The sequence below is a fragment of the Lissotriton helveticus genome, chromosome 4_1 (assembly GCF_964261635.1).
Source record: "Lissotriton helveticus chromosome 4_1, aLisHel1.1, whole genome shotgun sequence".
NCBI classification, from domain to species: Eukaryota; Metazoa; Chordata; class Amphibia; order Caudata; family Salamandridae; genus Lissotriton; species Lissotriton helveticus.
Genome location: NC_136063.1, coordinates 1,868,003,924 through 1,868,027,515, shown reverse-complemented (window position 1 = coordinate 1,868,027,515; position 23,592 = coordinate 1,868,003,924). Strand labels below are relative to the sequence as shown.

The window sequence follows — 23,592 nt, the reverse complement described above, 5'->3', positions numbered from 1 at the left end:
CCTCCGCCAGTGGACGTCTAAGCGTTCTAGTTCCTGGTAGATATGTATTTGTCCTGTCTACTAGGAAACTTATTCAAAGTGTTAATCACTAAACATCACTTGTGGTTACAGTGGCAGTAGCGAATATAAAACTGAGGTCCTGAAGAAAGCTGGGGTATTGCCCCTTAAGCAGAAACATGTCGACCGATTTTCACAAACGCCACAGGGTAGTACAATTTTCCTACCTGGCGTGTTTTTAACTATTGACACACTGACTCCAGTATGCACCTTCTCTCTGGGCCAGCGTAGCCATTTTTAATTCACCATAATATCTTAGAGCACTGCACTTTACTCAGTCCACTTCATGACAAACTATCATGGCTGGATCGCTGACATTCTTTTCCACTACAGCACTATATGGCTGAGTGTGGGAATGACTGATCAGCAAGTCCCACATGACGTAAAATCCACCGACAGGGTGGTCTGATGGGACTTCTTCCTAGCCTTGTGTGTCTAACAACTTCCAACAACATTTATACACATATGCATCTTACTGTTTCAGAGTTAGTGGCATAGTGACACACTATTCCAAGACCTGGTCTGCTCTTGTTGTTGTTTTGTACTTGACCAAGGGAATGAGCAGACAGGTTTATAAATATTCCCTTTGACCCTCCCCCCAACTGTGTGTTTTTTTGGGTATACAGACCTACCATGAAGTTATTAGAGCAGTGCATCCGCATTTCAAAGTTGATGAAACTAAACAAAATAAAATAAGCTCACACCACGTACCTCAATCCAGTGAATCGGGGTTGCCCACGTAAGTGAGGCCACATGGTAATTTGAGTAGGTATACTACGTTGGTAGTATTACACGATGCCAATATTCAAGTTATCAATCATGAGCTTGTTACTTCTGTGTACACCAAGCAAACTGATCAGAACAATTATCTCCATTTTCACAGTTTTCATGAAATGAGGCTTAAAAAACATCTTCCATATTCTCAACTTCCCAGAGTTAAACAGATTTCATCTGCAAACACATTATACGAAGAAAATAGCAAAACAATCAAAGCTAAGTTCATACAAAGAGGTTATCCATTGCCCATAATAGAAGCAGCGGAAAACAGAGTGCAGCTAAAAGAGAGAACACAACTTTTGACACCTAAACTGAAATCCACCACCAACACTGCTAAAGAACATTCTGTTTTTTGTGTCTAATATTTGCTTACCAACGCACCAAAAACCTCAAACTAATCTAGAACAAGAAACCACAGTCACTAGGATCCATATACAAGGGGACAGTACCATGCCATAACTGTGGAAACTGCAACAGCATAATCAAAGGCAATACATTAGCTTACCCTACCCAAGGTACCCCTATCAAATTAAAAGTAAATGCCACATGTGATACTACCAACTTAGTATACCTACTCAAATGCCCATGCGGCCTCACTTACGTGGGCAAGACAGAACGCAAAATCAAAACTAGATTGACGGAACACAGAAGCAACATCTGGACACAAACCTTAAATCCATTGTGGCCACGCACTTTACAGAACAAAATCACAATGTCAGCCAATCGCGCTTCTTGATACTTGAACAGATTACTGAAATTGAAGGTCGTGACAACAGGAAATTTCTGCTCCAGCAATAACTTTACTGGATAAATAGACTTAATTCCCTTCACCCTAAAGGGTTAAATGAAAGACTTGAATTTAGTTGCTACCTATAATGGTTGTTTGCTGCATTTAGTCTCCTATGATTTGCTGCTTATGCTTAGTGCTGTGTTTAATTTGGTCCGGTACATCACATCAGTGTTATACATGTTGACAATGCATTTTTCTCTTTATTCTTTTTCACTTCATGTTCCGTCTATTTTTCTGACAATACTGTGATTTTTTTCATTTACGGTGGTTCTTCCCTTTAGTCATTGTTCACTTTTATTTTTCTGATTATTTTCCTGTCTATGCTGCAATTTTTTCCATATACTCCTATTGCGGTGGTTTTTAGTTATCATGTTCACTTCCATTTGTTTTTTCATTTCACCGTTTTGTGCATGCCATATTTGTAGTAGTCTGTTTTTCTATACTTCACCCCCGGGTGCACTCCGTCTTTGTGTTAGTTTGTTTTCACTCTTCATTACGTTTGACAACCACTTCCGGTTCTAACGTATTTACTTCCAGAGCTGGTTTCCGTTTCACTAACTAGCCTTGCGGCGTTCTCTTGGACATCAGTTTTCATACTGATAACCCGATTCACTGCATTGAGGTACATGGTGTGAGCTTATTTTATTTTGTTTAGTTTCATCAACTTTGAAATGCGGACACGCTGCTCTAATAACTATTCTTGCCCTTCACGGTGGTCTGTATACTCGTCTTGCATTTCTCACACCCATTGAGTTTCGTTACGATCTTAGCCCAGCACACGGGACCTCTTTCCCTGAGTTTCCCGTTTCATCTTGGGGCATTGGTAATTTTGCACTTGAATACCCTTGCCCTTCGGGATATAAGGTACGATGTTTCATTTTTCTACACATCCTGCATGTCCCCAGTGTAATTGTCTTACTTTTGCACACTTAAACTGTAGATTTGGTAAGCGCGTTCTGGTTAGGTAGGTCTTTGAATATACGTTTTGTTAATCTTACCTTCAGATATTCCCCTTGACAAAGGGCACCGCCGGAAATGCATTGGGACATGCTCAGGATGCTGTGACTCAACATAGAATTATATACTTCTGGAAATGCCTTTTTTGGGATTATACAAAGACTGATGATACAAACATATTGATATGAAGTAGTATGTATTAATCATTTGGAAAATACATTTTGAATATTGGAAATCACAAACCTTTGACTACACACCCTTTTGGAAGCGACCCGTTTGTCGAATGAGTGCTTTAGGCTTAGCCCTTTCAGAGGAAGGACATCCTACCTATGTGTTGAACTCATCACCCCCGAAATAGGAGGTGATCACCTTCAGCACCCAATCTCTGTATACTTCTGGCACTGAAGAAATTGTACATTTCTTTTACCCTTTTGGAGAGCGACGGTTCTTCCCTATCTTGCATAAAACATTATTAGCAACAGCTTGCAACATGATAAAATCAGCAAATTAATTCATACGTTAATCTGATGCAAAACTCATTTTTAGAAAAATTTACCTCATATACAAAATGTAGAAATAAACATGAAAGTATCCAGTGTTATGAACCACATATGTTAATCCAGCTCCAGTGTCAAAAGAGTATCTGAATAGTGTATCAATCTTTTATGCAATAGTTTCCTTCAACACTCAGAATTAACTAAATGCCTCCCAAAATGCCAACGCGTTTCAAGACCCAGGCGAATAGTACTGGGACTATCATCAGGGCTTCATAAAAATGGACCGGATAATCTACAAAAAACAAAATAAATAAATGATGCAAAAACAGCGTCAACCCGAACGGACTATCTTTCTTGTACATGTAACTAACTTAGTGTGTACCTGTTTTCTAGAGTTGGAGCAGCCGCTCTAGCTCGTTTATTCCAAGAGATTTTGGCTTTTCTGCCACTGGACTCGTTTATGTTACTGCCTACGAGGCTCCCTTAACACTTTGCCAGTATACATTTCTGAAAAGAAAGAACCAAAGTATTGAATATATCTACTTTTACTCTCGACTTGCAACCCCAGAGGGAAGCACCGAAAAGATATGTACCTTTACTGCAGAGTATGGGCAGGACATGGGTTCCTTGAAGACCCTTTATCCTACAAATGAAAAAATTATATTGTCCTCATTTAACAATGTATCTAAACAGACAAAATGCATGAAGCACTGTAAAACACTATTAACAAGCGGTGTTTTACTGCATCTTCACCAATTAAAAACTCTGGATGTAATGGCCTATCCTTTTGCTCAAATCGAGGCGTGCTTTCCCTCACGGGTATTATCTATAGGAAGTACAAATGTAAGCGCATTTAAGCATACGGCCGTATGTTTTTTAATATTCTAATTTTTAACCAAACAAACACAGGGGCAAAACAGTAACTTACTTTTCACACAAAAACAAGAAGGAATATTCAACTCGTGCACCGTGCTGGTTGTGACTCAACTCGGCATCTCAAACCAGAGCACTTCCTGTTTGGAGAGCTATTGTTCATAGGAAATGGGATTTTGCCCACTCAAAACGCTCTAAAGTCCCTCATTTTGCAAATGCTCAAGAATTACATAATGGGATTTGTAGTATACACACTACACTCTAGATAATTCAGTCATACCATTCAATCCCATAAAGGCACTATCAAATTTTAAAATGAGATATGCTTACTTTCTCAAAAATACAGCATCAATAACAAAATAGCGTTTACTTGTTTTAAAGCTAGACAAAACCATCCTTTTAAAACCCTTCTTAGTATGGGAATTGTCAATAAAGTGTTGCACCATAGGGGTAGTCAACACTTTCTTTTTAATCCTAGAGCGGTGCTGCCTGATCCTTTGATTTATTTGTTGATTTGTTTTGCCAATATATAACAAGGCACATGGGCAGACAATTGCATACACTATGTTTTTTGATTTGCAATTAGTGAATTTTGAATGGTGCCATTTGGTACCATTATGGGAACATTCAACACCTTCAAAGGTTGAATCGCAAGCTGCACACGTTCCACATTTAGGATGGCCTTCAACAGGTTTTAATTGTCATTGCGATCTTAAAGACTGTTTATTTTGGATGGGAAAGATGTCTGCTTGTACTAGTTGTTGACCAATACTCTTCTTTTTTCTCATTGAGAACAGGGGGTTTTTGAAAGTTGCATTCTAATTTTTCAAGCAAGTGCTAATTTTTCATTAAAACTTGCCTGAAACTGTTTGTAACCGGACCAAACGTGGTCGCACAAATCATACGTTCCAATGGTGGTTACTCGTTCTTTTGTAAAAGATCTTCCCGAGGCGTGTACCACTCTCTCTTTATTGAGTGCTTTAAGAGCTTTTTTTGGTACCCACAAAGGATCATCTGTTCCTTAAATAGCGGTTCATGGTGTTCGAAATCTGATTTTGATGAATGGTTGCGACATATTCTTAGTAGTTATCCAATCAGAAGAATTTCTTTCCAGATCCTAGGATGACCACTTGTATGGTGAAGGATGGTATTTTTATCAGTTGCCTTTCTATGCAAAGTAGTTGTTGACTTTTTATCATTAGGCACTACTTCAACGTCCAAAAACATCAGCTTTGTCCTACTCATGGTCAATGTAAATTTAATATCCTGATGGCGGGTCTTTAGCCAGACATAGAAACTTTCCAACTCTTCCTTAGACCCATTCCACAAGCACCAGATGTCATCTATATAGCACATCATAAGTAATCGTGTTGCACACCATTTTTATGTTGAAGTTTCTCATGTTTTAACCCTCAGAATTCATCCTTTATGCGTGCATTTACACTGGTGACGTGCCTAGCCCAAACTGCACGTTATTACTAAACACCATCATGATGGGGTTGTCTTTTAACCCCCAAACCAGTGGCAGAGCCAATACTGCTTTTGCAAATGTTCATTTTCCTTCAGACTTTTTACTCATATTCACTCCTTTCAATTCCACGTTCCATTCGCTCTTTCACTGTAATCTTTTAAATCCACATGCAAGTGACTGCAATTTCCTGGTTTCTCATGTTTAAGTGGGCCACCCGAACCTCTTCTTCAAAAACACGTACAAAAGTAATTTCCATCAGAGGCAGTTTTATTAATATCCAATGCATTTCGAGCCTCGAGGGCCCTTCATCAGGGACAACTGCTGTTAAAAACTCGTCCTCCTCACATCATGCGCCGGAAGATTGATGTGAGGAGGACGAGTTTTTAACAGCAAAAGCAGTATTGGCAGTGCCACTGGTTTTGGGGTTAAAAGACAACCCCATCATGATGGTGATCTATGTAGCGCAACCATTGCGCTATATGTTCTTTAAATGGATTGTTGTTAAAAATAAATCTATCCTCATATTGGCCATAAAGAGAATCTCCATTTCTGGTGCAAAGGGACAGCCCAGAGCTGATCCTTTGATCTGAATCAAAAAAGAATCATCAAATCTGAAATAATTTTTCTTTAACGGCGACCTCTGCTAGTTGAAGAATAAACAATGAGGGTACCCTATGGGGACGAGGTCTTTCTTCCAAGTAGGCCTCAATCACTTGAAGTGCCTCATCTTGGGGTTTCTGCGTGTATAATGAGGTGACGTAAAACGACACCATCCTTTGGGTCAACTCATCAAATTCATGGCCTTCAATCTTATTGATAAAATCAGCCATGTGACGCACATAAGAAGGTACCTAGGTCAAGAAGGATGTAAGGGAAAAATCCACGCATTTGGAAATGTATGTCAATTCACTCCAAGCTGTGCATGGACCTGAAAAATGAATTGGGTACAGTGAGGCATTATTCTCCAGCTATACATATTGAAGCAAGTCTGCCCTGTCTATTTATGATGAGGCTTGTAAGACAGTTCAGACCACTAGCTGGCTCCAACACAGGCTCAGATAGCAACCTAACCTTTCACCTATATTTTCCCCTGCCATTACACTACATAATGGTTCTTGGGACTGACCTTTTACCTAGTTACATTACTGCTCACAGGATGTGGGGTTTTCCCTAAAAGCTAGCCTCATTCTTGGAAACTTAGCAGGACTACCATCTTCAGCATAATAACTATGTATTCTCTCAGTCCAACATGACAGAACAAGGTAGATCCCCTGAGGGTACCAATTTGGGTATATGAACACCATAGCTTTAATGAGGTAGGGAGAGGAGAAAGCGACTTCCATGCTGACACACTGACGAGAGACGCTGAGGTACCTGCACGCAGACACTCCAGCTCTTAGTGGTCTGACATCCCGCGCGGGGTGTCCATCTCGAGACCAAGATGGGGTCCCACAGTATCTCACTACAGGTTATAGGGTTGACTTAATCTAATCCTAGAGGGATTCTTGGCTCTACACCTACATACATTCTTGGTAAACGTAGGTGTATCTAGTAAGGGTCGCATCGTAGGAGTATGCATTTCTACTGTCATGTATTCATTGTTTTAGCACTATGGCAGAAATCCACCATCCTTTTACTCTGTTGGTGTTTATAATCATTTATATCTATTTCTGTCTTATGGTTGTTTTAGCATACCTATTTTACACTAGAATGATGCTGGGGCTCAATAAATGCTTATTGAAAAGGTTCCCACTGTCTATTCTGTGTATCTCTCTGAGACAAAGTGAGCATGAGTGACTGAGCATTAAGTACTGTACTGTTTCCACGATCCCTGATGGGATAGAGTTGTCATGTTCGATAGTTGCCAAGAACTATTCTCTACTTGGTGAGAGGGGTTTCTAGTGGCACTGTGAGCTAGCTGGTATACAGGCAAATATACCCGGTGGGGGTTTCTGGAATTAGTCTGAACACAAATCCTACAGTCTATGTTGTCTAAATGCGCCGATCCTATATAGTTTTGTAGGAACTACATGACATGTCGTAGAGGGCATTATGATTTTTAGCTACTTTTGCTCATAATAGTTGAAGCCAGCAAAGATTTGACCCAGGCCCCACAAAATCTTATAATATATGAGATGCTGTGTCAAGTTTAAAATGCAATTTATGTTGTCAACTTCAATTTTCATGAGCGCCGTACATCATGGTTATTAGACCAACATAAGAAAAATAACAGTTATTAGGATTTAGTTAGTGTGTTGAGAAATCCATGCTCTCAAGATACTATTATCTAAAATTCCTAGAAATAAGATACACATCTGAGCTTAATATACTTATAGCACAAAACAAAGGCAATCAATATATCATATATGTAATTGAGAAAATATGACATAAATAATACATATAGCTATGCAAGAGTACTTTTAAGCCTTGAATTATTTCAAATGATGAATACTTATCATAATCTATCTAGATGGTTTTATGTGAGTTAGCAATCAAACATACCAGTGACGGTATGAAATATGCAAGTTGAAAAATATGTGATATAAAAAGCAAACACAATGCAAAAATTAAAAAGATTCTATAAAAAGAAAACATTTGTCAGTTTATATTTTAATTGTGGCCCAGGGGGCTCAAAGCAAAACAAAGAGCCAAGCCGCTCATCAGGAGCTGAGTAGAAAAGTGCCACTGGTGATATTGCACTGTCATAAGTAGCATCTTGTAAAAGGTACAGATGCATTGCTTGTAATTGTTTTTGGTGTTCATGTAGTGGTTGAACAATCATTTCCAAAACAACATTAATGACTGGGGGCTGTTCCAACTGTAAATCTAAGATGATTTCAGTTGGACAGTTTATGTACCAGAACACAGATTTTACTTGTTTCATATCAATTTTGCAAAATTTTAGCATCCTTGTTCACTGAGTTCAGATAGCCAAGCATGTCTCATGTAATATGGTAGAGTCTCTGAAACTTTGTTCAGCTGAATATGTGGGCTCCATGCTGGTGATGTCCTTGCCGGAACAGAAGAAAGATGAAGATACCACTGCAGAGTAGCAGTAAGATGATTGAAAATCCTCCAAAAAGGCTGGAGAGGTGGACTTCATGTTGTTAATGTCCTCGCGGTGATCTGGATAAAGATGATGATAACACAGTCAATTAGCAGTAAGATGATTGGAAATCCTACAAAATGGCTGGAGAAGAGAGAATGCAAAAATGACAGAATCAGTCAAAATGCTGCTTGAATCCAACCAAGAGACCAGATCCAATGTTCCTAAAAAGATGCACAACACCGGCTGTTAAAGACACATTAAATATTGTTTGTACAATATCTGCAGTCTGTGTTGAGTATTGTGTGTGTGATAGCCTCTGAATTTCTGAAGCAGTTCTGAATGTCTTCAGAATATAAACTTCTACTGCTGAAGTCAAAGGTACTTCTATTTACAATAGAACTGACGGTAGCTTGTTTAGATCATCAAAACGCATCGATTTCATGTTTATAAAAGGCCGCGGGGTGTTCCTAATGCTATTTCGAGGCAGAAGATACATTACCCTTTCACAACACTGTATTGTATCTGAAACTATTTTCGGTATAGCCGGCCAAGTAAATGTAAATGTAAATGTAATAGGCATTTATAAAGCGCTACTACCACTCCAGGGAGTATCCTGGCGCTTACACAACCCAGGTGGAAGAGTTGGATAGGGAAAGAGGTCCAGGTTTCTTAAACACATTCCTACACTAGGGTTCTACACAGAGTGTCAGACATGGAGAAAATCCAAGTTTTCAATGCCTTCCTAAACGGGGCTTCTTGGGAGAAAGATCGCAAGGAAAGAGGGAGTTTGTTCCAGGCCTTGGTTCCTAGTACAAAGATGGATTTGCCACCCTTTGTGGCCAGTTTAAAGCGGGGAGTGGTAAGTAAGTTTTGGCTGGCGGATCTTAGGCAGCGTGCTGGGTAATATCTTTTGAACCCCCTTCGTAAATAGGTCGGGCCACGTTGATGGAAGGCCCTGAAGGTGATCAAGAGAAGTTTGAACAAAATTCTCTTTCCTATTGGCAGCCAATGTAAGGTGTTTAAAGCTGCGGAGGCTGATGATCTACGAGGCAGACGCAGTACGAGGCGGGCAGCCGCGTTTTGGACCATCTGCAATTTGTGGAGCACGATTTTGTTTGCTCCAGCATAAAGTCCATTGCAGTAGTCCAGCCTAGAATTTATTAAGGCCACTGCGACCGTTTTCCTTGCCGAAAGAGGAAGGAGGTCAAAAAATTTCCTGAGTGCTTTAATAATTTGGAAGCACATACCTGCCACTGCTACAGCCTGAGTTTTAAAGGACAGGCAGTTGTCGAACTTTATACCTAGGTTACGAGCGGATGCAATTGTGTTAGGTGGGGCTTCTGCATCCGATGGCCAGCATACAGTGGGGGAAAAAGGATTATTGATCCCTATAGGTAGAATTTCCGTTTTTCCGGCGTTGCACTTTAGATGGTTGTTATTCATCCATTTGAATGTTGCTGCAAGACAGTTCCTAAGATCTTCCTCGGCACCTGGTTGTTCCTTATCCAGCACCAAAATCAGTTGGGTATCGTCAGCGTATGAGATAGAACTGATCCTGAATGACTCGATCAAGTTCATCAGGGGTGCCATATATAGATTGAAAAAAACAGGGCTCAAACTAGAGCCCTGTGGCACCCCTGAGCTGACGTTTTTAGCCTCAGACTGATATGGGCCAAGCACTGTTATTTGGCGTCTGTTTATAAGGAAGTTCCTACACCAAGCCAACACCTGTCCTCCCACACCTGCGGCAGTCAACCGGTCCAGTAAGATGTTATGGGACACGGTGTCGAAGGCCGCCGACAGGTCAAGAAGGATAAGGACAGCCTGTTTTCCCTGGTCCATTGCTGCTCTTAACGTTTCAGCAGAGTATAATAAAGCTGATTCGGTAGAGTGTTCTGACCGAAAGCCTGACTGATTCGGATGGAGAACGTTATTCTTCTCCAGAAAGCTTGTCAGTTGGTTATTGACAAACTTTTCAGTCAGCTTAGATAGAATGGGTAGCAGGGAAATCGGGCGCAGGTTAGAAAGGGTGGTGGGATCAGCCAGGCCTTTTTTTGGAGTGGCTTGACAGCTGCAAGTTTCCAATCGTTTGGGATACTTGCTGTTGCTAGAGAAGAATTGATGATACTGTTAATCATGGGATTAACTGTCTCTATTAGATGGTGCAGCACCGGAGGGGGACAGGGATCAAAAGGGGAACCTGATTTGCTGGCTAAAATAGCTTTAGCAGTTTCCTCCAGGGGGACTGGGGCGAACTCGTCAAAACGGAGGGGGGAAGTCATCTTCGCTATTTCTTCGTCATCCGTTGTAGAGATGATTTCTGATGGAAAAGCATTAGTGATAGTTAGGATTTTATTATCAAAATAATCAGATATCGCATTACAGAGATCTTGCGATGGAGGGATCTCTTGCGATAGAGCTGAGGGCTTGATAAAATCCTTAACAATCCTAAAGATAGCTTTTTGTTCTTGGCCAGCTGAAGAAATGGCCTGTAGGTAATGAGCTTTTTTTGCTAATTTTAATCCTACATGATACTTCCTCCTAGCTGCTATGTAAATGTTGCGTGCGGCTGTGTCGTAGTTACGACGCCACCTCCGTTCAAGTGTTTTCACTTCGCCTAACTCAGCTTTAAGAGCTGGTGAAAACCACGGAGCGTTTTTTTTCTTATTCCTAGGTTTTATGTTCTCATTATTAGATGGCATGAGCAACTTGCCCGCTCCAGCAATCCAATCACAAAAGATTTGATAGTCTGAAGAGGTGCAGTCGGCAAAAGTTGGTAAATCATTTTTAAGTTTTTCAACAATGTCAGCTCTCCTGGCTAATGTCTTCCAATTCGGAATGGGTTTTGTATAGGAATTGTCCATACATTTTGGAGCGCTAAAAAAGGATTTCCGGGTTTCAGCTATACTGAAGGGAATTAAAAAATGATCTGTCCATACCTGAGGGCAGGGGGGTTTAACTGTCAGGCTGGAAAAATTAGAGCAGATACCATCTAATAAATGACCTGCTTGATGGGTGGGTTCACGATTTAGCAAAGTGAGTCCCAACACTTCAATTGTATCTAGGAAGGAGCTGACTCCAGGATCAGTTGGGGCCTCAAGGTGTAAGTTGAGGTCACCCAACACCGTAAAGTTAGAGAACCTGAGAGTTAAATCACTCAGCACGTCACCAACAGAGTCTAAAAATGTGGAGGGGGGACCTGGGGGGCGATATATAAAGACTCCAGAAAATACCAGAGAGTCATGAATTGCTAGAGAAAAAGCCAGTGCTTCTGACTCTTTTAGCTCCGTCAATGCTTCTATGGTACATTTGTAATTGTTCCGATAGATAATGGCGAGACCCCCTCCTCGTTGTTCCTGCCTATCCAGACGTAGAATATGATAATCCTGTGGTAAGGCTACGGCAAGGGCAGGGTTAGACCATGGCTTCAGCCATGTTTCAACTCACAGCAAATAACATTTGTTAGAAATAAATGAGCACCAATATCCAGAGGTTCATGATGTGTAGAAATGGATGCAATACGGGAAAGAGACATGTTAGACCTGGCCCTTTTTCCAGTATTGTTCCCAAACGTTTTGCCTTTCTCCTGCATTTTTTCAACCTGTTTTTGTTGGTTTTATGACTCTGGCACTTTACCACGGCTGATGAGTGCTAAAGTGTATGTGCTCTATCCTGTAAACTTGGTAAGATTTGTCTACACCTGTCTGGCATATATTGAATTTATCTGTAAGCCCCTTGTACAGTGGTATTATATATACTCAAGGCCTGTAAATTAAATGCAGTGCTACTTACGCCACCCACAGAAGTAGCCTTTCAAACCTTTCTCAGTCCTCTGCCATTGCAAGGCCTGCATGCACAATTCACTGCCAGAGTGACTTGGCAATGAAAGTGCTTACCAAGTCGGAAACTCCCTTTTTTACTACATATAGGTCACCCCTAAGGTATGCTATAGATAGTCACATTGGCAGGGTGCTGTTTAGGTAAAGGGTAGGACATGTGCCTTTGTTGTGTGGCATGTCCTGGTAGTGGCAAACAACCCAGTTTCTCACTGCTGTGAGGCTGCTCCTTTCATAGGTTTGTATTAGGAATTCCCTGATATATGTTTCAGTGGTAATTTCTGATATGAAAAGAGTAGTGTTGCCATGTTTGGGATGTTTGGAATAGTGGTGATAAATCCTGCCATTTTTATGCGCTTATGACTCTTTGTGCTTTGCAGTCTGACTCCAATCAATGTCTGGTTGGCCTTTTTTGTGCATTCACTCCAGGCAGTCACAAAGGGACCTGAGGTGTGCCCCGCATATCCTAATGAGTCTTCCTGGGCTAGAGTGGTGGTAAGAGTGAATAGGGCTGTGCCTGCCTTTCACAATGCTGTCTCTGCTCCCCTGTAGTGTGTCTGGAGCCAGGTGTGGGGATTGAATGGAACTGCTGTGCACTTAAAAAGTTGTATTGAAGTTATCTCCACATCAAGGACCTTATCAGTAAAAGTACAGGGGCACTGACCCCATGTTTTTAGAGACTGTGTGGTACTTGTCACCAGACACTGCTGGCTCTACAGACTAAACATTACGAGGAGGAACTGTTGTGATGCCAGGAGGAACCGACATTTGGACTACTTGCTTTGTTGTGCAGACCTGCTGGGGAAACTGCCACTCTGCCCAAAAGAACCTGTGTGCTGGCCTGCTTCTTGTTGCCTTCGTGCCACCAGTGCTCTGCAGGGAATGTGGACATTGCCTACCCTTTCCCGTTCCTCCTGAGGAGCTCTGAGGTGTTGTTTTTCCAAATGCCATGAGGCTGGTGAGCTCGGGCTGTGTCAGCTACATTCTGATGGGCAGCATCGAGAGAGGCAGCCCCGCATGATCATACAGTGTGTATGTGAGTGTCCTTTCCCTTTTTGGAGATACCTAGAGGGGTGCTTGCTCTTTGGGAACACTCATTCTATGTCATGTGCCATACAAGGAGAGTCCTCAATGGAGGCCCCTGCTCCTTTGTGGAATGCTTTTAAGTACTGTAATCCTGGTTGTAGTTGGGCAGGTGGCCCAGTAACCTACACCTGAGGAACTGTACCACCTTACTGCTAAGAGACATGCAATAATACTGTGTCCTGCATAGAATCTAATTTTGCCATATAATGGGAGCACCGGTGAAACGTGCTCCATCATGTTAGGGTGGTCTAGATGGTATTGATGTGTTCTTAGAGGTGCTGAACAAATTCTATATGTTGTGCATTTCTGGGCCCTGATGTCAAGAAGTATGTCGTGCTTAGAAGCATGTTGTTCCTTTGTTGGGATCTGCATAATATGGAACAGTGATGAGTGGTGATTTGTGTGTTTTGTTTCTACCTAACCGAACTGCTGCATGTCCAACCCTGATGTTATGATATGTGATTTTTGTATGCCTTGCAATGATAGGATAACACGTATCATTTCAGAGTGTACATTATATGAACAGTGATGGTGTTGTTTTTATTACGTGTGCAACATATGTCTTCACTTTACTGCACAAACTGTGATGTTATGACAATTGCCTAGTTGGCAAAGTGTCTTATGGTTTATGTCCTGTTTGGTCTGTTTTATATACAATATATGAGATCTTACATAATATTGCAAGGAGTATCTTTTGTGGTGTATTTATTGTGTCACTGGTGTGTGTTGCGCAAACGCTTTATACATTGCCTCTGGGATAAGCCTAACTGCTCGTGCCAAGCTACCAAGGGGATGAGCAGGTGTTATTTTGAGTGTGTAACTCCCTTGCGTTGACTAGATTAGTGGGTTCTGCTTGGCTTAGGTGCTTACCCTAGCCAACCGGAAACTCAATTTCTAACAGGATAATACACGACTTAACCCTGGCATCAAAGCACTACACATCCCATGCTAAAATATGGTGTCACACAAAAGGGAGTGTCCTAAGGGATTTCTGCGACTTGCTGTACTAATATACACAGGGTCACCTCAATTTTCATTTAAACAGATGTGGGAAAAAGGGTATTTCCATGAGCGGAACAATTGTGAATTGTGCATAGATTCATACTAGCCAATGGTTCTCATGGGAAATTAAATAATACTTTGTATTAACCAGGTAATAGGTGGAGGGTCACTGACTGTAAATGGTGAATCGTCAGAATTTTCCATACTTAATAGGGTGTATGTAGATTCTTTCTTGGCCATTGTTGTCTGAGTTTGAGTCAAATTACATGGTTCAAATAGGGCTGTTTCATTGAGAAGTTGCCAAGGCACGAAAACCTAATCTTAATGTGTATAGTGCCCAATTCAATTTCATAATTGCTCTTAACTGAGCCTGCCCATGTTGCAACAAATTCAGATCTTCTTTCAGGAGGGCTAGGACAAAATGTGGTTTAATTAGAACTTTCTCTTAAAAAGCATGTGCATTCCATTGTCGATAACTTTAAAACCTATTTGCATGTCTTCTTGGTATATTTGCCTAACTCTTTCTGCAGCTATCTTTCTCTGAATATTTGTTTAATTCATTATAAATGGCATACATTCCTGTGGCAGTGAATCGTTTATCTCTATAGTATATCTCTATAGTGCATGGTCCTAGAAGAAAGCCAAAAAATCTAAAGTGTTCCTTTACAGCTGAAAAACTATTTGACCATCGTTGAAATAGCTTACCTACACTAGGCGTGACAACTATTCAGATGTCTTTGTATTGTATCATGGTCCAGAAGTGTTGGACAGGAAACAATGCATACAAGTGTCATAATCACAAGGCTAAACCTCCAATAGAAAATTGTGTTGAATTATAGGTTCTATTTTGTGTCATATCATTTATGTGTGATTCAGACATATTCATTTGAGATTGCCAATTATTGAACATGGAAAAAATTGCTTTTATAATAGAATGTTTCTTTAATTCCTTCAGTGTTCTGAATCACAGACAGGTAGTCTTATGGGCAGTTTTTCTTAGAAAGATAATCTCTTTTGTTATTATACAGGCTCCGAATAAGGACTCTTTGCCTTGGTTCTGCAAAAGCTTTGTTCCCCAAACACTTTCTTCATCACCATTTCCTTTCCAGTACTTACAATCTTGGATAGTCAGGTTTTGACTACACTCAAAAGAGTAAATAAGACTGTTGCTAGTGAATGGATTTTTTTGACTAGTCCTATGTCTGAAATAATGTTCATTGCATTTGTTTGTAATTGGCTGAATTCAAACAAAGATCCTCATTGTTCAAAGAAGCATACACCTGTAAATCAGAACTCATTGTTTTAACGGTCTCAATGTCCCAATCATCTGAAATAGAACGGCGTATTATAACATCAGGCATTGAAACTTGTATCCCATAAGGCAATTGCAGTGTCTTAGTGAGCCCTATAATCTGGCATGCAACATTTTCGTATGCTATTACCTTGGGCACCAGATATGCTGTAATGTATGCATCACAGAGACCTCTTCGACTCAGTGGGCTGAAGAGTGTGGCTATAGTTCATGAACCACAGGTGAGTCAATTGTTCTTCCAGGGATGAAATGTCTATTCAGTATCAGTACAATGAATTGTATCACTTACAACCACAAAAAGAATTGTTCCCAAAGTGATTCAGGCATAGGGCCATGTAAGAATCAAATATTTGCCATGAAACCAATGATAAAATTGAACCAGTCTTTGGCGGTGACCGTAGAAGAGTTTGAAAACCTCCTATGAAATATCCAGAGTCATTTTTAATGTCATCGGGCTCGTGACACTTTCAAAAGGGCTCTAGTACAAATGACATAGCGTCAGGTGGAATTTCATAGTAAACTATGGAATTGCGTTGGACCGTAGCCAATGTCATATTGGCAGCATCAGCTATGTTTGTTGCACTAAATGCTCTGCTCAGATATGCCTGGCCGGCAACTTAAGCAAGAAATGTTAGTGCGTTGTTCAAGGGCTAAGTTATTCAGAGTAGGGAGAGGCTTGGAGGCACTAATCCTTCTTGGTGTGTGTGGTGGTTGGCCATTGAGGACTGGCCATACAGAGCTTTTTAACATGGTTGATAGACACCTATCTGTTTCTCCTTGAACCAGGCAGAGGAGGTGGAGTAACATTTCATTACACCAAAGACAGCGATGGGTGGTCTGTATGATGGTTCATAGGTTTGCTTATCATGGAATGTTTCCTGAACCCAGTCCTCAAGCTTGGGAAATCACCCGTTGGTTGCAGTGATAACCTTCACATGTGGTGGTGTCAGAGTGGTTTGTGTTAGGCAGCTAGTCTCTTACTTCTTGGATACTCTCACATTCAAATATTTCTGCAAGTCAAATTTCTGCCTCCTTCCCAGAATTATCTAAGCCAGGCACAAACACAGGAATTCAAAAAAGAACCTTGTATTGAGTGCACCCCCCAATACTCATCTAGGTAAGTTATTTAATGCTCTTAGAACACCATAGAAATTCTGGTACCAACTAAGAACTGAACTTAGTTCTCTATCAGTCAAAGCTTTTTTAATCATGCAATTGGCAAACTGTACAATGTGGTTCTATTCAGCTATGAACAGGTTGCTCAATTGCAGGCATACTCCCACAGCAGACATAGAATCCCTGTAAGCTTAGAAGCAAACGTAAAACCGTTATCTGAATACAATGAATATACTGGCCTCATCGCTACCAGAGACTATAAATCTTTTACTACTGCTGAAGCACTTGCATTTCTCTTTGGCCAAACCTATTGGAATCAAGAACATGAATCAATCACCACCAATATATATTTACATTAGTTGGCTGAGTGGAGGGGAACAATGTGATCCAAATAAGTCACCCGGAAGGAAATATTTGAGATCATGAGTGTACCTTGTGAGAGTCTTTTGACAGTGGAAGGTTTGACATCAAACTGTGTAACAGAATGCTTAATCTTTTTATATAAACTTGGCCACAGGTAGCGTTGCTCTAGCATTGCAATGGTTGCATTTATTCCTGCAAGTGCAGAAGCCAACCTCTCATGGTCTTCTTTGATTAAATCTAAATAGGAAAACTATTAGGTATTATTCTCTCTCCCACGCCTGGTATCGTGACGTTTGGAATGTAATCTGAATTAGGGGTGTAGGAGTATTTGGGCAGAAATCCTGCAGGAGGTTTCCCATCTTGCTTGGTTGCATTTATGGCTGTTAAAATATCTGTGACGATCTTCATTTGAGATATGGTTAGGACTGCTAATCTAACAGTCTCAATTGCATCTTATGCCACTAGATCAACCTCATAGTTCACGCTGATGGCCCAAAGTGTGCCTCACAAGGACCAATGGAAGCTTATATTGTAAGACAGCTACCTTTCCCCAGAGCTGCTTATTCCTTATAGGTTTTCCCTCTGAATCCTTAAATTCGCACAATCACAATGCTGCAAATCAACATTGTAACACTACACACAAAAGGATGAGGTGAACAGAATAAGTGTGAGAACTGATGAGTCCACCATTGCAATGCAAGTACCAGGGCATGTAATTCTACATGTTGTACAGCACTATCACCTAAGATTTTACTTTGGGTACATTATGGGATGAATTCACCATCCTTCACTACACGTTGTACCGTTGCGCAGGCTCTAGAGGACTTGTATTTTGTCCCTACCACAGGCTGAGCAGAGCCATCCATATAGAAGATGCTCTGGTAAGATTCAATGGGTAAAGTGGTTGGAGTTTATTTATTTATTTGTTTAACATGTTTTATATACCGCTAGCTGGATCCGGGGTTATCAAAGCGCTTTACAGGGGTAATTTGTTGCAACACAGTAAAAACTGAGGTAGTATTCAGAAATCAATACAAATGGAAGACATCCTGTAAAATATTGCATAGTCTAAACGAAAACAAAGGCGGGAGTAGGGAATGGGGATGGGGGAGGCAGGGAGTGGGATAATAAGGGGAACATAATACAGCAATACATAGATAGGATTAATTGAATGTAACAGGATAACAGTGAGATAGAAATCAATACCCAACAGGAAGGTCCAAACAATTCTAGAATTAACATCGTCAAAATATATGGATTACCAGCTAGTCCTGGGATATTTATCCTGGTACGGGAGGGAAAGCATGGAGAGGAGGGGGAAGGGTTGTTGAAAGGTAGTGGGCTAAGATGAGGGGGGGGTGCGATTTCAATCATAACAGGTGGGAAGGGGTGGGTCATATAGGGAGGACATGAGGGAGAAGTTATCAGGGAGAAGGAATGTGCGAGGGGGTAAAGCAATAGGGGTGGGGGTGGGATGAGCGATCATAGGCCGATTTAAGGGCCCCAATATTTGTTTAGCAGGAGAATTTTGAGGTCTTTTTTTAAGCTGGCGTATGAGGGGCTGCAACGAAGATCTTGGGGAGCGAGTTCCAGATGATAGGAGCATTTCCTGAGAAAGAGCGGGATTGTGTGGTTTTCTTGTTTAGTAAAGGAGTTACAAGAGCGAGGGTGTTTGTGCTTCTCAGTGATCTAGAGTTGCTGGCTATGTGAAGTTTGTCAGTGAGGTACTGCAGGGAGCGTTGATGAAGGGCTTTGTGCGTAATGCATGCTGTCTTGTATGAGGTTCTTCCTTCAATGAGCAGCCGCTTGAGGGCTTTAAGAGCAGGGGAGATATGATCAAATCGTTTAAGGTCACTAATGAGCCTAGCTGCCAGGTTAAGAACCGACTTGATAGGGGCGAGGCGGGCTTTTGAAGTTCCGTTGAGGATGGCGTTCGCATAGTCGATTTTTGACAGAACCAGTGATTGGACGACTAATTTAAAGTCATCAGCAGGAATGAAGGGTTTTATTTTCTTTAAGTGATGGAGTGTGTAGAGGGTGCTTTTGGCTGAGTTTTTTATGTGGGGGATAAGAGACAGCTTCAGATCAATGTTAAAACCGAGTGATTTAACAGAGTTGGATATGGTGAGAGAGCAGTTGAGTGCAGTAGGGTCTGAGATCCAGGATAGAATGGGGAGCGCGTTGTTCTGGGGGGAGAAGAGAATGATTTCCTTTTTTTGGGGGGTTGAGTTTGAGGTGGTTTAGGTGGAACCAGGATTGAATTTTACTCAAGGTATCATTGAGGTGAAGGATATCCGAGTGAGATTGAATTTTACAGTAACATTGTGTGTCATCAGCGTAAAGGTGGTAGAGTTGATTCCTGCTTGTTTAAGGATGAGGGTGAGGGGTTCCATGAAGAGAATAAATAAAGCGGGGGAGAGGATAGAGCCTTGAGGGACACCAAGGGAGATGGGGATAGGTTTAGAGAAGCAATCCCGGATTCTAATTTGCTGCGTTCTGTGTTGTAAAAAGGAGGTGAACCATTTAAGGACTGAGCCATTAAGGGCCAACATGATCTTTAAGTGTATTAAGTAGTGTTGAGTGATTTACAGTATCAAAAGCAGCGGAGAGATCAAGGAGAATGAGAAGGGTGGAATCGCCTTCGTCCAGGGCGTGTTGGATGTCATCAATTATGTTAAGCATTGATGTTTCTGTACTACAGCCCTTTCTGAAGCCTGATTGGTACGGGTCTAAAAGATTGAATGAATCAATGTGTTTATCAATTTGTAACTGGGTGCTTTTTCCAATGGCTTTTGAGAGAATAGGAAGGTTAGAGATAGGTCGAAGGTTATTTAGGTCATTGGAGTCACCAGCAGGGTTTTTGGGGATGGGAGTGATTTGTCCCAATTGGAGGGAGGCAGGGACACAACCAGAGGCAAAGGAGGAGTTGATGATGGAGGTCCAGGAGGGTGTAATGATATGTTTCAGTTCTTGAACAATGTTTGATGGGAGAGGATCATTAGTGTGGGAAGATGGTTTTAGTCTGGAAATTATGTTTAGGACATCAAGTTCAGTGACCGGATGGAAGTCGTGCCAAGCAGCGTTATTTTTTAGTTCATGTATGATGTTGTCGGGTTCAAGATTCGGGACGAGAAGAGGGAGAGATAAGGAGTCAAGAGGGAGAGTATAGGGTGAGGCAGAATTAGAGGGAATGTCTAATGAGGGTAGTGGGTTAGGGGGGGAGTTAGGGCGAAGGATTGATCTATTTTGGAGATTTTTTCAACAAAGTAGTTGGCAATTTCCTCACATCTCTCAGTGGATGCGATCACCTTGGGGGAAGCAGAGGAAGTTTGGTTTATCACAATGCTGAAAAGTTCCCTAGGTCTGTTTTTGGCCCGATCGATTTGTGAGCTGAAGAATGATGTCTTGGCATTGAGGATGTGTTTTTATTAGTGAGATCTAGCGGATCTGAGGAGAGAGAGGTTAAGGGGGGAGGGGTTTTGTCGCCAAATGTGTTCCGTAGATCTGAGTGCGTGACGCTCATTGTTGAGATCTGGATTGAACCAGGATTTGGAGGAGCTTTTCTGTCGTTTTAGTTTGTTCGGGACAATTTGGTCAAGGACCTCAACGAGGGATTTGTTAAAGTGTTCGGTGAGGTCATTGTCATTTTAAGAGAGAGGGGAGAGTTGAAGTTGAGCTCTGACTTTGGCCTCAAGTTCGCCTGGGGGAATAAGGTGAAAAATCCTGGTCAGTTTCATTTGATTGGTGGATTCGGGTGGAGGAGGTCGAACCGCATTAGAGATCGTGAAGAGAATGAGGTGGTGGTCAGACCAATCAATGGGAACTATGGAGGAGAGGGAAGCCAACTCATTGTTAGTAATGATGGCGTCAAGAGTGGCTCCTTTGGAGTGAGTGGGGGAGTCGCATAGTAGTTTAGTTTATTGCTGTCCAGTAGGTCAGTAAGGAGGATAATCGTAGGGTCATCCTTTTTGTTCCAATGGAGGTTAAAATCCCGGAGGAAGAGGTTTTAAGAGTTGGAAAGTGAGGATTGGGTGAGAAGGTTGGACAATTCTTCTATTAAAGGAAGAGGGTCACCGGGAGGATGATAGATGTTGTGTAATCTTATTGGAGGAGTGCCCTGCATTTTAAGTTCTGCTCCGAGATATTCAAAAGTAGACAGGTCGTGGAAGCGCACAGGGGAGAGTTGGAGTTCATTTTTAGAGATATTTGCTAGACCGCCACCATTTTTAACTGGCCTATTCTTTCGGAGAATGAGAAGGGTTGAATCGCCTTTGTCCAGGGCGTGTTGGATGTCATCAATTATGTTAAGCATTGATGTTTCTGTACTACAGCCCTTTCTGAAGCCTGATTGGTGCGGGTCTAAAATATTGAATGAATCAATGTGTTTATACTCTCCCCCCCTGTAGCCAGGGGGTGAGAGTATGTCTAGAATGGAAGAGGAGTGATCTTTGAGCCAAGTTACAGTAAGAAAGGCAATGTCGATGGATTCATTAAGGATGGTTTCTGAGATTTCTTTAGCGTGTTGGACCGCCGAGCGGCAGTTAACCAGCATGCAAGACAGGGGTATAGGGTTGGTTGCAGAGGGAGGGCAGGGCGTATTCTGGTAAATTGCAGGGGAGGGCTAGGAGAGGTTGGTGAAATTGGGATTCTGTTAATCCCTAGGATCACGGGGATAGGAGCTTGTGGGATGAAAGGGTCGATGTTTAACCCCTTCCATGCTGATGACGGCCCCCAGCCGTCATGCACTACAGTGCTCGTGTGCTGATGACGGCTGGGGGCCGTCATGACCGCACCCGCGCTGCAATCTGCAGCACAGGAGCAGAATCACGGCAGCATGGAAGGGGTTAAAGAGCATGGGGTGTGAGGATTACAAGAGTCCTGGGGTTTAGAGGTGGGGGGTGGTTGGGGCATGAAAGGTTCTGAGTGTATTGTTGCCGGGGGTGTATCCTGTAGCTGGGTGACTGAAGAGTTGTTTTGATCAGTGCACAGAGAGCTAGCATGGTTGGGGTAGTTTAGTGAGGAGAGGAGATTGACATCTTTTCTAAGAGAGGAGAATTCAACTGATAGGTTCGCGAGAATGAGTTCTATGTTAAGCAGCATTTGGAGGATGAGGGAGAAAGGGAAAGACGATGTGAATTCAGGGGGAATGGGAGGAAATTCAGTGTTAGTTGCGACAAGGGGTCTAGGGTAAGGGAGGGGTGTGAGCCCAGGAGGAGGGTGTAGAGGGTGGTATCGATTAAAAGTTGAGGAGAGGGAGGAGTGGTGGGGTGAGGCAGACACTGTGGGCTGAGGAGGGTTAGGGGAGGGAAGGGGAACTTGAGGAGAGTGAGGGGGGAGTACTCCTGATTATGAAGGGGGTGGCCAGTTGGGGAGGAAGGGTTAGATGCAGGGGATAGAGTCGGATGGTGGACGGATTGGGGCAAGGGGGGAAGATGGTAGAAGGGAATTGCAAAGAGGTGTTGGGGCCTCAGGAGGGGGAGTGAGAGAGAGGGTGGTTGTGTGGACATTCGGTGGTGAGTCATTGTGAAGGACAGTTGTTAATGTGGGGGAGGATTGGAAATATGTGCTTGGGAGACTACTATGGGTTTTTCAATGTTTGTTTGGAGGGGGTGGAGGAGGTGACAGGACATAATGTGTTTTGGGAGGAATTTGGAAGGGGGACAGCTGTGATATGTTGGTGTGTCCAGCAGAAGGGACAGAGCACTGTTGTAAGTAGGGGAAGTAGTAGGATCGTAGGGGGGGTAGTAGTTAAGGAGGGGGAGAGATAGGGAGTCAGTGTTTGGGAGATTTCCATGGTGTTATCAAAGTCTGTAGGTGTGGGTGAAAGAGAAGGTGACAGAGGAGGTGCGGACGGTGGGTCAGAGGACGGAATCGAGAGTAGGTAGGATAAGTTGCTGGGGTGGTGTTCAAAGATGCTGAGATGTTTTTCCGAGGCTTGTATGAGGATGTTACCAGATTTAAAGATGGAGATGTCTATTTGGCCAGGAACAGTAGGGGAAGGTGAGGTAGATAGTTTCAGGCCATATGGAATTTTGCAAGACTTTGTGATTGGGAGGTGGTGGAGGAAGGTGCTTTTCCATTTAGAGGGGCGCTTGGAGTAGAACATGTAGTTTGTTTTTACTGTAGAGGTGAGACTGCGATAGTTATCAACAAATAGCGATTATTGGTGAAGAATTAGTTGTTTGTGTTTGAAGTTTTTCTTCACATTTTTGGAGAGTTTGGGAGATAGAGGATGGACCAAGAATTAGTACCATGTCTCGTGATAGGTGCATCCAGTGTAATGGGGGTGTGGGAGAGGGGGGGCATTGTTGACTAGGAAAGGGTGGGGGAGTCGGTGACTAGAGTAAAATTCCTGAGAGCGATAAGGGGGCCATAGGGAGAATTGCTGTTCTAAGTGTTAGATGTG

At 42.2% G+C, this 23,592-nt stretch overlaps 1 long non-coding RNA gene across 2 annotated transcripts in view; it reads right to left on the bottom strand.

Moving 5' to 3' along the window:
- Positions 1-7,565: 7,565 nt before the first annotated feature.
- LOC144827722 (uncharacterized) overlaps positions 7,566-23,592 on the bottom strand; it is a 31,558-nt gene continuing 15,531 nt past the window's right edge. The window contains exon 2 of one of the 2 annotated variants that reach the window (XR_013610330.1): positions 7,566-8,612. This is a non-coding gene — a long non-coding RNA (uncharacterized LOC144827722). The remainder of the gene's footprint in view (positions 8,613-23,592) is intronic. The other variant, XR_013610329.1, reaches the window with a different exon arrangement.